The sequence below is a fragment of the Neolamprologus brichardi genome, chromosome 23 (assembly GCF_056152115.1).
Source record: "Neolamprologus brichardi isolate AB-2024 chromosome 23, ASM5615211v1, whole genome shotgun sequence".
Classification (NCBI taxonomy): domain Eukaryota; kingdom Metazoa; phylum Chordata; class Actinopteri; order Cichliformes; family Cichlidae; genus Neolamprologus; species Neolamprologus brichardi.
In genome coordinates, this window is record NC_142125.1 from 35,662,299 (window position 1) to 35,679,134 (window position 16,836).

Sequence of the window (16,836 nt, forward strand, 5' to 3'; positions counted from 1 at the left end):
GTTCGACCATGACAGTCTCTGCTTCTGCACATCTGACTTAGGACTGACTGAGTAAAAGAAATATGGAGTTACTTCCCTTGGACTAGAAATCTGGAAATCTGCTTGAATGCTAGAGGGCCGGATGCATTCTGTCAGAGCAAATGGAATATGATTTGTCTCAGATTTGTCTGTTTTCCCAGGCAAGAATGGTAATTGTTTTCACACACTTGTAGGGTGTCAAAGTGTGAATTGTTTTCTGACCCAAACAAGCCCTTTCCAGACTCAAAACAGAGAATATGACAGCTGGATCACTAACAGAAAACAAGAGCTCTTTGGTCCATTTAATTTTGTATTTATTCATCCTCCAAATATGAAAGATCAAAAGTCACAGGGAGGAGGTCAGGGAGGTGGTGGGGCAGATGAATCACTTTAAGGATGAAGAACAGAACAGAAGTCTATTCCACCTAGAAACCGTTAATTTTAATCTTGAACTGACATCATTTTTTTCCTTAAATAAAATAAGGTCTGACTTTACCGAAATGAGGCAACTGAAGATTTAAATAGACGTTTTATCCAATGTAATATGGAAACAGCCTTGAAGCGCTGTCCAGATTTCTGGGAATTAATTATTGATGTTTCTGTATCTATATGGCAGATCAATCTCTCTACCTGCACATTATTTCTTTTCCCCATGAAAATAATTTGTCATTGCCTTGTCAACAGTAGCAATAATTTTAGCTGCTCGGACACCTTGGAAGCTTGTTAAACCACCTATTACACTGATATATAAACACATGAAAAGCCACATAACACTTAATGTAAATAGTGCAAATGCAGTACTAAATGTAAGTTATATATGTAGTTATATAAGAAAAACTCAATTATCTCCGATAAAAATGCTGAACAAGAGAGGAAAAGAGAAAAAAAATGAAGAACTGTCACATTCCCAACATTCTGAAATGACTGTGGCCTTCCATCATGGCTTGAAAATACACAGGGGGTAGGCCATACCAAATAAAAGTGGTCATCTGGGAACAAGATGATAATTGATCACAATGATTATATGGCTTAGGAAAATCAGTCAATGTGTGACAGCAGACCAGCTGTGTGGCTGTTTCCTGATATAAAAAGAACAGTTTATTTCCACTAGAGAGACTAAAAGAGAGTGAGGAGGCGTGGATTGAGACGGGGATGGCAAATCCACTATTTTGCTTTCCCCAGCTGCCTCAGCTGGGCTTTCCAAGCTGCAGCTGGTATAGTTGATCAAAGCACATTTTTATTAGAAAACATGTTTTAGGAAGCAAATGCAAACAAAGGCATAACCAGGCAACTGATATGCCATTTCAAAGTACTCTATGTCGTCTTTTTATGCAAGAGGAATAATATAGGTAGGTACCTGTATTTTTTTTCAGTGAAGGCAATAAACAGCATCTTCTGTATAAGGCAGGCAGCCTGAAAGAAATTACTGGTTAGATGCTGTAGTTGATAATATTATTATTATTACTACGTGTCATTACATCCAATGCATGGAACTTTGTATGTAAGTAATAAAGGTGCTTAGGTCACTACTTTTTTAAATCACTTTTTAATTCAAACCTGAAAACACAGTCATGGTATGCACACTATATGGCTTGCACTTTAAAGACATCACATTATAACTATGCTGAATGGTAGTTAGTGTGTTGCTAATAGTTGACAGATGGCACCATCTAAAAAAAAACAAACAATCGGGATTCACAATCACAAGTTGAATGAAGTCAAGATTAGTCGATCTCAGTGCCAGCCCATATCGGCTGATGTCTCAGCTAATTCCCATCTATACATCCAATTGTTATTTAAGCTACTTTAGCTTTTCCATATTTTGTGTGCATCTGCAAAACATTTTGCAACCCACCTTCTCCTTTCATGTTGGATCTGACTTAATAATGTCAACTGACTTACTTACAAGTCCACGAATGGGTAAAGAACTCTGAAGGGTTAAAATGCCAGGTATGTGCTATGGTCAAATTACATTCTATTGTCAGATACACTATATTGCCAAAAGCATTTGCTCATTTGCCTTCACATGCATATGAACTCGAGTGACATCACCTCATTATTCCATAAGGTTTGATTTATAAGGCCAGATATTGATGTGTGATGAGAAGGCCTAACTCACAGTCTCCACTCTAATTCATCTCAAAGGTGCTTAAAGGTCAGGACTTGGATCTAGAACAGGGGTGTCGAACTCCAGGCCTCTAGGGCCGGTGTCCTGCAGGTTTTAGATGAGACCCCGGGTAAATACACCTGAATCAAATGATTAGTGCATTACCAGGCCTCTGGAGAACTTCAAGACATGTTGAGGAGGTCATTTAGTTATTTAAATCAGCTGTGTTGGATCAAGGACACATCTAAAATCTGCAGGACACTGGCCCTCGAGGCCTGGAATTTGATACCTGATCTAGAAGAACTTGAATTGCCAGCACAAACTCAATTATCCATAACCAATAGTTCTTATGGACCTTGCTTTGAGCACTGGTGTGCAGTCATGTTGAAATAGGAAAGGGCCATCCCCAAGTTGTTCCCACTAGGTTAGGAGGATGGAATGCTTCAAAATGTCTTGGTATGCTAAAAAGTTCCTTTTACTGGAACTAAGGACCCTTGAACAACTTTTGCAAAACTACCCAACGCTATAATCTCCCTTCCACCAAGCTTTTCATTTGGCACAATGCATTCAGACAAGCACTGATCTGGTAAACGGCAACTCAGACAATCAGATTTCCAGATGGAGAAGCGTGATTCATCACTCCAGAGACCACATCTCCACTGCTCCAGTCTAGTGGGGGCATGCTTTACACCACTGCATCCATGCTTTGCATCCATGCTTGGTGATGCAAGGCTTGGATGCTCAGCCATGGAATCCCAATCCATGAAGCTCTCTATGGACTGTTTTTGAATTAACCTGAAGGCCACATGAAGCTTGGAGGTCTGTAGCGACTGACTCTACAGAAAGCTGGTGACCTGTGCAAACTATGTGGCTTTAGCATCCACTGACCCCACTCTGTATTTTATGTGACCTACCACATGACTTCATGAGTTGCTGTCATTCCCAATTTTACCCATTTTTTTTTTTACAATACCACTAACAGTTGATTGTGTTTGTAATCAATTTTATGATGAATATAGGCCACAAACCAAAATGTATTGGTCTAACAATAAATGTGTTCTGTATTGTACATTTTTTGCTGGAGTTTTGAGTTTAACCAAAGTCGCATCAGTGAAACTCAAACAGACTGTGATGTGATGCTGCTTAACTCTGTGCTAAATTTTCCATTAAACATTAATGGAACTTTCAGAAGTCACAGCGAAATACAAAATGTCAAACACAGTAATTACTGCTCTGCACTGCAGTGACAGGGATACATGCTGTGTTGCAGTATCTTAGACAGCTGACTCTGAAACCTGCAAGGGCTTATTGTTGCAGTTCTCACTTTATGAATTTAATGTGTCCGAGCTTTTAGTGTACTATCATACTATGTGTGGATAAAGAGAAAATTTGTAAGGCTTTTTTCATGTTAAGAAAAACATACATTGTTATGTCCTCTGGCCTCCTATTTCCACTTTGTAGGAGTGCTACCTCTCTGTGTCTTTATTTCATCTACTGACAGTCATATTTTCCTCCTCTTTTGTGGTTAATCAGGGACTATTTTACTTTGGAGCATTCCAAATTGTATTTTTCTCCTTTGTTGTTCCTGCACCCTTCATTTACCCATCTTTAATAGTAAGCCTTGTGAACAATATATAGTTTTTTTTCACTAAATAACATTCTGTGTATGATTGTCAAGAGGGTAGTGTTTTAAATTGAGCATGTTGTTCATAAAATAGAGGCTACCTTAACAGTGGTGATCATGACTGTTTCTGGTGAACACTTCCAAGACCCTGACTACTCCTAAATTATTCAGTGATTTTCTATTTTTTTGTATGTTTGTCACACTTACATGTCTCAGATCATCAAACAAATTTAAATCTTAGACGAAGATAACACACATTTCTAAATAAAGGTGTTTATTACTAAGGGGAAGCAAAAATCCAAACCTACATGGCCCTGTGTGAAAAAGTAATTGCCCCTAAACCTTGTAACATAAATCAACTGTGTTGTATCACATATTTGGAAAGCCGAGTTCAATTTCTCTGGCTACACTTAGGCCTTCGGTCCATTCCTCTTATAGCTGTGTAGCCAATATGGTGGCCACCAAACCATTTCTAAGCAACACACTTATTAGCGTTCCCTCAAAACAGTTGGTCACATCAGTAGGAACCAATCATATGGCTTTAATGCAGGGACAGAAACATCCTATCCAACGTGTCATGACAGAATTCACACTGTTAGCACAAATCAAAGAAAATATACTCATCTGGGGAGAGGTCTGTTAGAATTGATGCTGACATGCAGTCATCCTGGCATCTCATATAGGAGACCTTTATATTGTATGATTTTTGTGTGTACAGGGTAGGTGTAATATTTGCAAAAAAATGTTACCGCCGCTGTGATCAAAATGATCTCAGCATTGCCAGAGTGCAATAAGGACCTCAGAAACAACTCCTCTTCTATATTTTAGGTGAAAAAGCTGAAAAGGTGATCATTCTCATTTAGTTTATCGTCAATGATGGCGGTGTCCGAGACTGTTTTACTTTTTGTGTTGACCAATTAGCCCGAATCTTCTAAATCTGTAGCTAGAGAAGAAGAGGAGACATTATTCTTTGGTTATTTAGTGATCATTTCCTCTTTCCTACCCTTCGTTTTGCTGTATGCCTAATGTCTTTGCCAAACATATTCAGGCCTAATCTGTGCTACTTTTGGCTCAGTTACAGCAGTGGGAAATGATGTGTGCACAAAATGTGGCCCAAATGCTACATCACACCTGACATATCGGTTATAAGGCGGACTCGTGGCAGAGTTGAAGTAGCAACACTCACCCTGAGCTACCGTCATTAGTCAAGGCCCAAAGGAAATTGAAAATTTGGGTCAATCATTTATTACTATGTAGGTAGGGTTCAGAAGCATGTGTTGCACAAAATATCGTATGAAATATCAAAATAATGAGCAGCTAAATTAATAACCTTAAATAATTATTAGCTGCAGGCCTAGTTTTGATTAAAGCTCATTCAAACAGTTCAGAATGTTAATAAGGGGAAAACATTTTCTAGCAGATCTTTTCTAAGGAAATCTGAAGCCAGCATGTTTATGTAATCAATGACAAATTAATGAGTGCATTTATTGAAGTATTTTTATTTTTGACTCAGATTTCTATGAAAATGCCTTATGTTATACCTAGAAATTTGGGAGTGATTATGAGACTTTAAGAACAGATGGCTGTAGGACAAATAGGCAGCTTTTGGTCTTTCACTGAGCCGTATGTCAAACAGGATGCCATCATGGCCTCTAAGTGCAGGTCCTGCACTTGAACTCAGCATGAAGCGACTGGGAGCCATCTGTGTGGAGTTTATATATCCTCTATTTTTTCCTTTTTTTGTTGTTAATAGATGCGTTACTTTTCTCTGTTTATTCAATTTACAAGATATTCTAAATCTCAGACTTGTGTCTCACTTTACAAGACTAATACATGTTCATCATGCTGTAGTATTGTTTCTTCATTTTAACCTGAAGTTAGGTGGTTGCCAGGCAATGTGATGACAACATGTTATATAAAATAATTATGATATTCTAAGTTTTCTTCATTTAAATGAGCTGTTATTGTCATGAAATGAAGATGACACATGCTTGTGTTATTGGTGCATAACTCCTACTATATAATATATTAAAGATTTGTTCGCCTATGAACTCCAGCTACACCATCAAGAGCTGAGGAAGCAAAATTATATAGCACATCTTGAGTTGTGTACATGGTGGAAGTGATTCACTCATCACATACCGCTTTGAAGCTGCCAGCTGGTTTCTTGAAGACCTTGCAGGCTCCGGTTTCCTAGATAACCCTCTGTTACGTTCCCCTAAATGTCCAGGAAATATGGTAAAAGTAACAAAATGTGTCCAGGCTGGAAAAAAGAGGCACGAAAGAAATTTGTATTACTAATTTAAAGAGCCAGACATGCTGTTTTTAAAGAAAGGAAACAACAAAACCCACAAATTGGTGACTAAACTGAAAAGTAAGTCAAAAAAGGACAGGTCACCAAAACACACTCCTCTCCACGGAGCAGGAGTGAACAGCCAACACAGACACACAAAGCTCAGTAGCTGCAAAACCAACAAGACTCTCTAGCTGTGTCCCATTTCAGGGTCTGCACGCTTGAAGTACGCGCACTACGCGTACTACATATGGTGCGTACTATAAGTACGAGAAGTGCGGAAGTGAGAGGCTTGTGAAATGGGACGGTATATGCTTCGTCGCGCTGTTCAGGTTGCCTAGCAACCATGATACTAACCGCGAGACACGTTACATACAGCTTTGTTTGACAGAAATGAAGGAGAAAATTGTTTTGTTGGTCATTCATTTTTGTCATGACATCACTTTGATTAGTTGAGTATCTGAGGCTGAGACCACAGGACTGTAAAACATGATTGTTGGGCTTCATTTCTGTACTGAACAGTCATTTAAGAGTAGCTAGTAAATAATAATTAATTAATGTTGTTCATGAGACTAAAGTCATCTCACTGTGGTAATGTAAATATAATATGGCCAATATTATAGTATTGTCAGATTATTATGATATATATATATATATATATATATATATATATATATATATATGTATATATATATATATATATATATATATATATATATATATATATATGTATATATATATATATATATATATATATATATATATCACTGACTTTCAGCTTGTTGTATTTGTGGATATATGACTGACTTTAATTATCCATAAAATCATCAGATTCTCTGTAAGATTAAGGTCGACTATATGTATATTTAGAAGTAGAGGCTTTAAAACCAAGTTAATGCTGAAAGTACAAACATTACTAGTGTCACATAACTTTGCCGACATGTGGCCAACAGCAATGTTTTAATGTTCTTCATTATTAAACATTCGCACATGAATAAGTGACGTCATATTCAGTACTTACTTTAACAGTTCACTTTTCTGCCGCTCCCTTCTGCCGTATTTTGCGGCAAAATTATCCACACCCACCGCCGCGCTATGAATTGTGGGATATATGGGACCACGAAGCGTGCACCGGACCACGCTTGATATTTGGGGAAATCGACGGCGCATTTGGAGTATGCATTTCAAGTACACTTCGAATTGGGACAGCCGTCGTCGCGTGGCGGTGACGTAACCGCACTTAAAATGCGTACTTCAAGCGTGCAGACCCTGAAATGGGACACAGCGTCTGACTGTCGAGCACACCTTTCTCTGGCTGTAAGTACTCTAATTTGCTGATTAGAATCAGCTGTAAAAAGAGAAAAAAAAGAAAACAACAGAAAGGGAGGGGGGGGGCACCTAAGGCAGAAGAGATGGCAGGACACACCCACACAAGGTCAAATTCACAGGAGGCTCTGCTAGGGCCGTAACACCTCCTAATGCAACACTATCAAACACAAGGCCCCTAGGCCAGAGTCGGAACACATTACAAATTGCTTTTAATGCTAATGTAGTGGGGGCCCTGAATATTCTTATCTACATCAGATATTAAGATATCATTATGTTGCCTAGCAACAATCTACCAACAGGCTAAAATTACCCATTTCTAGCATTTACGTACCTTAACACCTTAAACATATTTTACATTTTATGTTTTTACATTTCAAGAAGTTATCATCGAAATTCTATAAACAAAACTGAAATAATACCCACTATATTATGACATCATCACATTGCTTGCAAACAATAGAGTAGCAAGCACATTATAATGATAATGACATAATAATATCTAATATTAAGAACTTTCAGGGGTCTAACAGAAAACTTGCATTTCAATGGAAAATATAGGCTGTAGCTAAGTTGTAACTGCAAAACCCTCTGAAACCCTACGTGTAACGTGATGTGCACGTACTCGGATCGACCCAGCCTGCAGCTATTTTGATTGGCCTTTTCAGTACCGTCGATTCAGCCTGTCCATCTCCTGCTCCTTTTTTGGCCACAGTTTTTGATTTTAGCATTGAGAGAATCACGACCATTGCCTCAATATAAAAAATTATAACCAATATAATAATTCATAAATGTCAGTAAATTCCTGGAAGGAGATTGCTGAATCTACAGGAATGGACGTCAGGGTATGGTTAATAAGTGGAATAAGGACATATATGTTAGGTTACATCACAGGCTTCACAAAAGGTCTAAATCAGGCCTAAAATGTACCTCTGTGCCAAATTTGTTTGCTTAACACTGGACTGCATAAGAGGTGTTTGTGCACTGTCAGGAAGACAAAGATTTCATATGTTACAATAAGATTATTAAAACAAATCACCAACAGTTTCTTTGAGGTATGAGTTCTTAAACTGACAATGTTGATTTCCCAGCTCTGTGTTTACAGAGCCACTGAGGTTTACTTTGCACGATAGAAAAAACAAAGGTTGTCACACAGCATTGGGAGCTCGTAATTTTCTCACCTTTTTTTAAATTTTTTTTTTTATGTGCCCTCATGAATCCCTTGTGTGCTTTCAGGAGCACAATGAACAGAGTCTTTTGGGCAGTTCCCAATGATGCATGGTCCTAGGGAAGTGCAGAGGGAAGCTATCTGTAATACGCGATGTGGTGCTGTGATACAACTAAACAAGTCCAAGGTCGTTCATCGGTGATTAAGAGATGCCGTCGGCTGGCGCTCTGGATTCTATTCAAGGTTTTCTTTAAACTCTTGTGGACTAATGACAAATCGATAAATGAGCAGAGGGATGATTAAACATTCCGTCTTTGACTAATGACATTAAGGCCTGCGCTTCTCGTAGCATTAACACTCCTTACTCTCAGAAATGTGCCGGGCAGATTTATACCTCAAACCAACATGCACAAACATTTTAAGCAGAGCATCTATCTGCAATCACTGCGCACAAGAGGAACGGGGCTAAAGGTTCAGTAGATCAGGCTGCATATAAACGGCTCCATCTATTTTCAATTAAAAGATGCCATCGATTCAGCCCTATTGGTATGCATGGGAAAACCGCAGATGAGTGAAGAGTGTTCCTAGTTGTTTTCACTGCTGAGAAGAAAGTAAAGGGCGTCGGAGCAAATCGAGAAGCTTTGTACACACACGTCTTAACACAAATTAACCATATTAGAAATAAATTTGTCATACTCAGGGTGGGGATTCTGGATAAAGGGAGATTAAGAGTAGCAACGCCATAAACAATGATAATCCCGGGGCTCAATAATGCAACTCACCTCCCTCTCAACAGATGGAATACATTAGTTTGCCACTTGCGCAAAAGGAATCACTAGAAGCCTTTTCTCCCAATGAGTGAGTCAATCAGCAGCATCTGGTTCAGCGTTTCATTGTATTGTGCCATGTTATCAACATAAAAAATAAATAAATAAATAAAATTAAAGGTGATATAACGAGAAATAATGTAAAGAAATTCCTTTAATCTGAACTCCTGCCAAAACATTTGGTATTTGGCCTAATCAGACAGTGTTTTTGAAACATTACCAATTTCACTGTTTTCTTGTACATAAATTTATTCTAGTACTTTGCAGCCACACCATCACTTAGGTGTCAAAATTTTTCCCAGCATCTACCTTCATTTTGTGATTCAAGCCATCATCCCCAATCCTAATGTACATTTATTAGTGTCAAGTAATGGTAATAAGCATTTAGGGGGATGTGTGCTGATAAAACATGAATTATTCATTCTGCCAAGGCGGTGTAATGCTTCACCCATCGCATTAAACAGGACAGAGTAAGTATGGTTGACAACACAATGTAATTATTAATGTTCTCAATGATTTGCGATGGCAGATTAAGTAGATATATCCCCAAGCTTTACAGTGTTATCCACATGTTTATCCTCTGTTTGCAAATTGCTATTCATCACACAGTAGATGTAAGGACTTAAATGATTACAGAAAGAATAATTATTTAGTTAAAGTAATAAATATTAATATCTAATTGACAAACAAATGTGCACTCTCGTTGCTACAGTTATGCTTGATAATATCATTACAACATCAATATGGTGTACAATGTAATGGGTAGGATTTTCATGCTGCAGGTTTATTTACTCTACTTTACACTAGAGGCCTACTCTTGCAGGAATAGCAGCTTTCCCCGATACAGGGTTTGACAGATTGTTGTATGTGTTAGGGTTGGTGAGGCCATCAAGAATGCAGCTATTATTTTATCTTTTGTCAAGCTAACCGTCCTTGCCCTACGAGACCTGCCTTCCTTTGCAAAACCATTGTCCGTCATCTAGAACAACAAAGAAAACAACCTGTAGAATGGAGCTGAGTAATCTGTTGAGCTGCTTTGGGGATTGCTTTTCTATTCTGGACCTGTGGACAACTGGACCGCTTAGAAAGAAAATGTGTTCATGTTTGAACCTGGCCGAAAATCTTTTCCAGTAATACTCATCACTTATGTCTCTTTAAGGCTGATATATGTGTAGTGTGGTGTGTGTATTTAATTGTGTCTTCCATATATATGTAGTATATGATGGCGCCTGTGTTTGGCTCTGCCGCTGCCGGTTGTAGTTTGTCGCGCTCTACTACTGTTGTGTTGTTTTTTTCTGCTCTACTGTTCTCACTCAGTTTTAATGATGTATTTGCGGCCCTGGTGTATGATCGCCTGGCGTTGCTATCCATCCGACCCTCTATGATGCCACACGATGTCTCGTCGTCCTCTGGCATTTTCCACCCTCCTCCATTAGCTGGATCCTCGTCAGGCGATTTCAGTGGTCCCTCTAGACCACGGAGAAGGAGAGGGAGAAGAGGAGGTATTCAGGTAAAGCTCAGGATGTACTGGCGGCGTGATTTGGCTGGTAAGCGACGTCGAGCGTGCGTTGTCTCCTGTGTCCAGAAAAGCTCCATGGAGGGCGACTTGTTTTCCACGGCCCAGTTTGGATACGCTGGGCCCGGCTCTTTGAGACCTTGCCACCTCAGGAGGGTTTATCCAGACTCTTCTGCGGGCTGCCTTTTTCTTCCCTCGGTGAGTGGATTCTACGAGCGTGATGGCTCGAACCCTGTGTATTTACGTCCCTTAACTCGAGCCTCTGCAAATAATGAGGCTTCTAGCTCACTAAATATGGCGCTTTTTAACACTCGATCTCTGTCTAATAAATCATTCTTGTTGAATGATTTTATATTATCTAAAAAACTAGATTTTTTATTCCTGACTGAGACCTGGCAGCGGGATGTAGACTACTCGTCACTTATTGAACTCTGCCCGGATGGCTATACTTTTATTACCCGGCCTCGGTTGTCTGGTCGGGGTGGTGGGCTTGCCGTGGCTTTCCAGGACCGTTTCTCCTGCCGCTCCATGAAAACTGGACTTTTTCGCTCGTTTGAGCTGCAGCTGCTTAAAATTGGTAACAAGGATCCTTTCTACTGTGCTGTGGTGTATCGTCCACCTGGATAGCTCAGCGACTTCTTATCCGCTACTATGAAGCTGTCTAGAGTGCTTATAGTTGGGGACTTCAACATACACGTTGATGATGACTCCGACCTATTCGCCAGAGACTTTATGAACATTTTGGATTCTTTTCATTTTGCTCAGCATGTGTCTGGTCCTACACACAGCAAAGGTCACACACTGGACCTTGTTTTTACTTTGGGTTTAAATATTGATTTTATTTGCTCTGAGGACATTTTTATTTCTGATCACTATGTTATTGTTTTTAACTTGTCTTTTAATGAGCCTTTGTCCCCCGTCAGACGGATGGTTAGCTCTCGCATCTTAAACTCCTCCACAGCAGAGAAATTTGTGGATGCTTTTAACTTACAGCTATCTCCTCAAAATGGTGTTGATTTCTCAACCAGTCTTTTTAATAATTATTGCCTTTCTATTTTAGATGAAATTTGTCCGGTTAAGACAAGGAGTGTTTCTGCCTCCAAATCTCCTCCTTGGCTAAATGACAGTATTCGTTGTCTAAAACGTGATTGTCATAAAGCGAAGCGCAGGTGGAGGAAAATTCATCTAAATGTTCACCTCCTCTATCTTAAGGACCTTTTAGCTTCTTTTAATGATGTGATCAGAGATGCGAGGGCTGCCCATTTCTCACACTTGGTTACAAAGAGCAGAGGCAATCCTAAGGTGCTATTCAACACCATTAGTGACATTGTTACTCCTGCTCTGCCTGTGGCCCCTATTTTTTCTAACGAGGACTGTGAAAATTTTCTCTCTTTTCTACTTGCAAAAATTCATAACGTGAGAATGAATTTTACACACTCAGCACCTGTTATCTCAATCTCTACCCCATCCCGGCCCATTATCTTGGATACTTTCTCTCTGGTTTCACTACCTGAGCTAGTGAAATTAGTGAATTCAGTGAAAGCGTCCTCCTGTTCACTTGACATTATACCTGCATCATTATTCAAAAATGTCTTCCAGTCTATTGGCCCATGTGTGCTCACTTTAATCAACTTTTGGGTTGGTGTATCTGGAACTGCATTAGAGTAGTTCTCCTCTTATCTCCATCACCGTTCCTTTTCTGTGGCAGTCTCCGATTTTAGGTCATCCTCTACCTCCCTTACTTATGGTGTCCCTCAAGGGTCAGTTTTGGGGCCTTTATTGTTTTTAATTTATCTTCTCCCCCTCCAGCATATAATGGGCTCTTTTGAGGACATTTCTTATCACTGTTATGCTGATGATATTCAGTTGTACGTTTCTTTTATGCCCGAGGATTTATCTAAGCTTCAGCGTCTGAATGATTGCTTAGATTTGATCAAACGTTGGATGGCTGCAAATTTCCTCCAACTCAACGAGGGGAAAACCGAAGTCCTCGTATGCGCCCCTGATAGGTTTCTATCGCAGATAGTGAAAGCCCTTGGTCCTCTCTCACTTTATGTTAAATCCTCTATCAGGAATTTAGGTGTCACCTTTGACGGGCATGTGAAATCTCTGGTTTGATCTTGTTTTCATCATTTAAGAAATGTGGCTAGGCTAAGCCTGGTTTTATCTCGCTCTGAACTGGAGATTGCTATACATGCATTTATTTCGTCACGCTTGGATTATTGTAATTCGCTGTTTATGTGTCCAAGCAAAGGTTCTCTGGATCGTCTGCAGGTTGTGCAAAACGCTGCAGCGAGGCTTTTGACAAAATCCTCCAAGTACTCACATGTGACACCATTATTATCTCAGTTACACTGGCTTCCTGTTAAATTTAGAGTCAATTTTAAGATCCTGGTCTTGACCTACAGAGCTGTGCACGGACTGGCACCTGCCTACATCTTTGATCTGCTACAGCCCTATGTCCCTAGCAGGTCTTTGAGGTCATCTGATCAGGGCTTACTTGCTTTAAAAAATACTAAGAGGAGGACTAAGGGTGACAGAGCTTTTGCCACTGTGGCCCCGAGACTGTGGAACTCTCTCCCCCAAACATTAAGAACTGTGGACTCAGTAGCTGTTTTTAAAAAAACAACTCAAAACTTACCTTTTGAAAACTGCTTTTGGTTAATTTTTTTGCCTGTTTTATTTTCTCTTTTTAAATCTTTTTATGACTTGTAATCTTACGTGCAGCACTTTGTGATTCTGTCTGGAAAGGTGCTATATAAATAAAAATTTATTTATTTATTTGTAGCCTTCGTGGCGATACTGAAAACAGTTTCTTAGAGTCTTACATATGCACAAATATACTTCTGTAGTGGACTTGTGATCAGCTGAAAAGTAAATGGTAAAGATTTAATGGTAAATACTGTAGCCAAGATGAACTTTATGAAGTTGAATGAGAAATTCTATGATGTGAAAGGTTTTTCATTTAATGATATATTACAGGGGTCGGCAACCCTGGGCACTCGATCCACAGCTGGCACGCAAAGGGTTAACTCAGTGGTTCCCAAACTTTTTTTGCTGGGCCCCCCTTGTTTTACAAGAAGAATGTTTGCGCCCCCCTTCTTGCGCGTGCACGCGCGCACACACACACACACACACATTCTCCAACCACACTCACCCATATTTTGCTCCATTGCGGTTTATTTCACACCTCAAACATTTAGTAAACAATTAAGCAAATACAAGTAATCTGCAATAAATTACAGGTAGTAGCCTAATAAAATAAACTACGAACCCTTTTACGCTGCGTCCGCACCTACACGGGTATTTTTGAAAACGCAGCTGTTTCGTCCACACGTAAACGGCGTTTTTGAATCACCGAAAACTTTTTTTAAACTCCCTTTTTTTGCGTTTACGTGTGGACCAGGAATACAGAGTTTGTCACACAACTTCAAAGGTATGTGCCTTTTTCACGTCACGCTGTGCGCACGTTATTTTTTACATGAGATAAATTGCAGAATGGCAGATAGAGACAAAATACTGTTAATCTGACTGTCTGCAGGTTTTACAGGCTTACATACACACGCAGTTACTGTCCCTCCATTTACAAAGGCAGGGGCGTCACAGTGTGATTATTTTACGTGTAGTTTTTTTTTTCATGTGTAATAATATTCAACATTGCTATCAATAAATTTTTCAAAAAATGCCTCTCTGTGCAAAATGGGTTTAAAAACATAAACAACTGTGGGATACTGTTTGTCCGTGATTTAAACAGCCCAGCGCTGCTCCCGATGCAGGGAAAACCAATCCTGCAGGGAGACCTACCTTGGCACTTGTGCAGGTGAAACCAAAGGGAAGATTTGCTTCACCATATTTTCTAGTGTTTGGCTCAGAATGAAGTTGGTTTGGAAACATATTCAGCGATGCTTCATCTCTTGCTTTGCGTTTCTGTGGGCGCCCCGTGCTAGCAGTAGTGTCCAAGTGTTTTGTTTTTTTCCCCCCTTTTCGTGCTGCGCCCCCCCTGCAATGGCTCTGCGCTCCCCCTAGGGGGCAGGCCCCACACTTTGGGAAAGTCTGGGTTAACTGATGGCACGACACACGGTGAGTTAATCTGAGAAGGTGCATTAAAAATCAATGGCCGGGCCACCGGTGCACATCGCAAATTAGCTCGCATAGACACATCAGTCGTGTCGCTTCTTAATGATGGTATCTACAAGCTAACAACCCCAACTACCAGATTCAGCTTGTAATTGGCTAAAAATTACTTAGCCTACCGGTGAGCGAGACGTTGCTAGCAGGCAATTTTTTCAAGGGATGTTGAAATTTCCACATTCCGACGCCTCAAATGGGCAGTGACCCGTTACGTTACTGTAATCCGATTACATTTTTCAAGTAACGCGTAAAGTAAGGAATTACTGTTGCAAAAAAGTAATTAGATTACTGTTACTTTCTCATAAGCGCGCTGCGTTACTGCATTACTAAACCGTGATTTTTTTTGTGAGAGTGTCTCATGACAATGAAGTACAAGCGTGCAATGTCCGTGGCAGCAACAGATGTGTGTAGATCAACAATGGATAATATGGAAAGCGTGGAAGTACCAACATTACTTTGAGTTTGATTCTGTAAAAGTGACAAAACATTAGCGTCTGCTGTACACCCTGCATGGGAAGCAAACTTCTTCCAGTGAAAAATTAAACTTAGAAGCTCAGCAAGCACCTACCACGGGAATGTGAAAAGAGAAACCCCCGGACCCCCCCACTGAGTGTAAACACATATAATTATTTTATTTTATATGCTGGAATATGCAGAAAATAGGTTTAAATGTTAAACAAATTTCTTCAAGTTAAAGACTGTTGCATCTTCTGGCACCACCAGTATGCTCTAAACGCTAGCCATACCTTCAGAACTACACTTTTGATTATATGCTTTGTAATGTAAATATTCCTTATTTTAGTAAATACAATGTCAGTTAAGTCAATGATTAATTTAAATTGATATTAATATTTATTCTGCTATTTGTTTTTTAAATATTTATTACTATGCAATATTTTTTGGTCTTTAATTTACAATAAAAATGCTTCCAGATACCTGTTGTTGTGATTTGTACTATATAAATATAAGTACATTGAATTTGTGGTCAAGAGTTTTTGGCTTTGTCCATAGACAGAATAAAAGATGGAGAGAACAACACTGACATGACCACTTGTTTTTGAAGTCATGATCAACATTTTGTTGCCCTCTTGATGTTTCAAAACAGCATTGTGAAGAGCAAGTGTTGGATCTGACTCAAACAGCATTATCATTCACTAATCTAGCCTGAACACGAGTGACCAAGAACTTAGAAACTAATCAGAAAAGTGTTTAAAGACATCAGGGCCCAGGCCCAATTTCCTTTGCTTGTCATTAAAAATACTGCAAGTTTGAGGCACTTCCATGTTGCCATTAAATTTCACACCAGGAAGCAAATCCAGCTTTTATAGTGTCTCTGTCTTTGTCTGACAAATATCAATAACAAATATAGATTCTTAGAAACAACTTAAGGCTCTTGCTTGTTTTTCTTTCCCACCATCTTTATTCTTCTATAAGCCTCAATATAAAAATAAAACAAGGTACCTAAGCCTTGCAGTTGCAGCCTTCCACTTGTTGACCTTTACAAATGTAAGTGAAAAAAAGTAAAGGGCTTTCTCACAGATTTTACATTTTTCTCATGTAGTTTGTTCTTGCCATGGGAATTCTAGTTGATGCATTAATTTAATGGAATACATAACAGTATAGTCAGAACTACTGCCTGAATGACAGGCAGTGATATTGAGAAGCCTATTAATGCACTCTGTGTGTGTCTGTGTTATTCCCAGCTTTAGGTTGGTGCTATAAATACATTTTACATATTCCAACCAGTCTAACACCTTAACCCTATCTGTAGTTTAAACGGCCACTCACAAAGCAACAATCATGTGTGCGAGACCTTCTGGTTTGGT

General features: G+C 39.3%; 1 pseudogene; it reads right to left on the reverse strand.

The window, feature by feature from the left end:
* LOC148096286 (uncharacterized) overlaps positions 1-16,836 on the reverse strand; it is a 114,471-nt pseudogene that overhangs the window by 61,477 nt on the left and 36,158 nt on the right.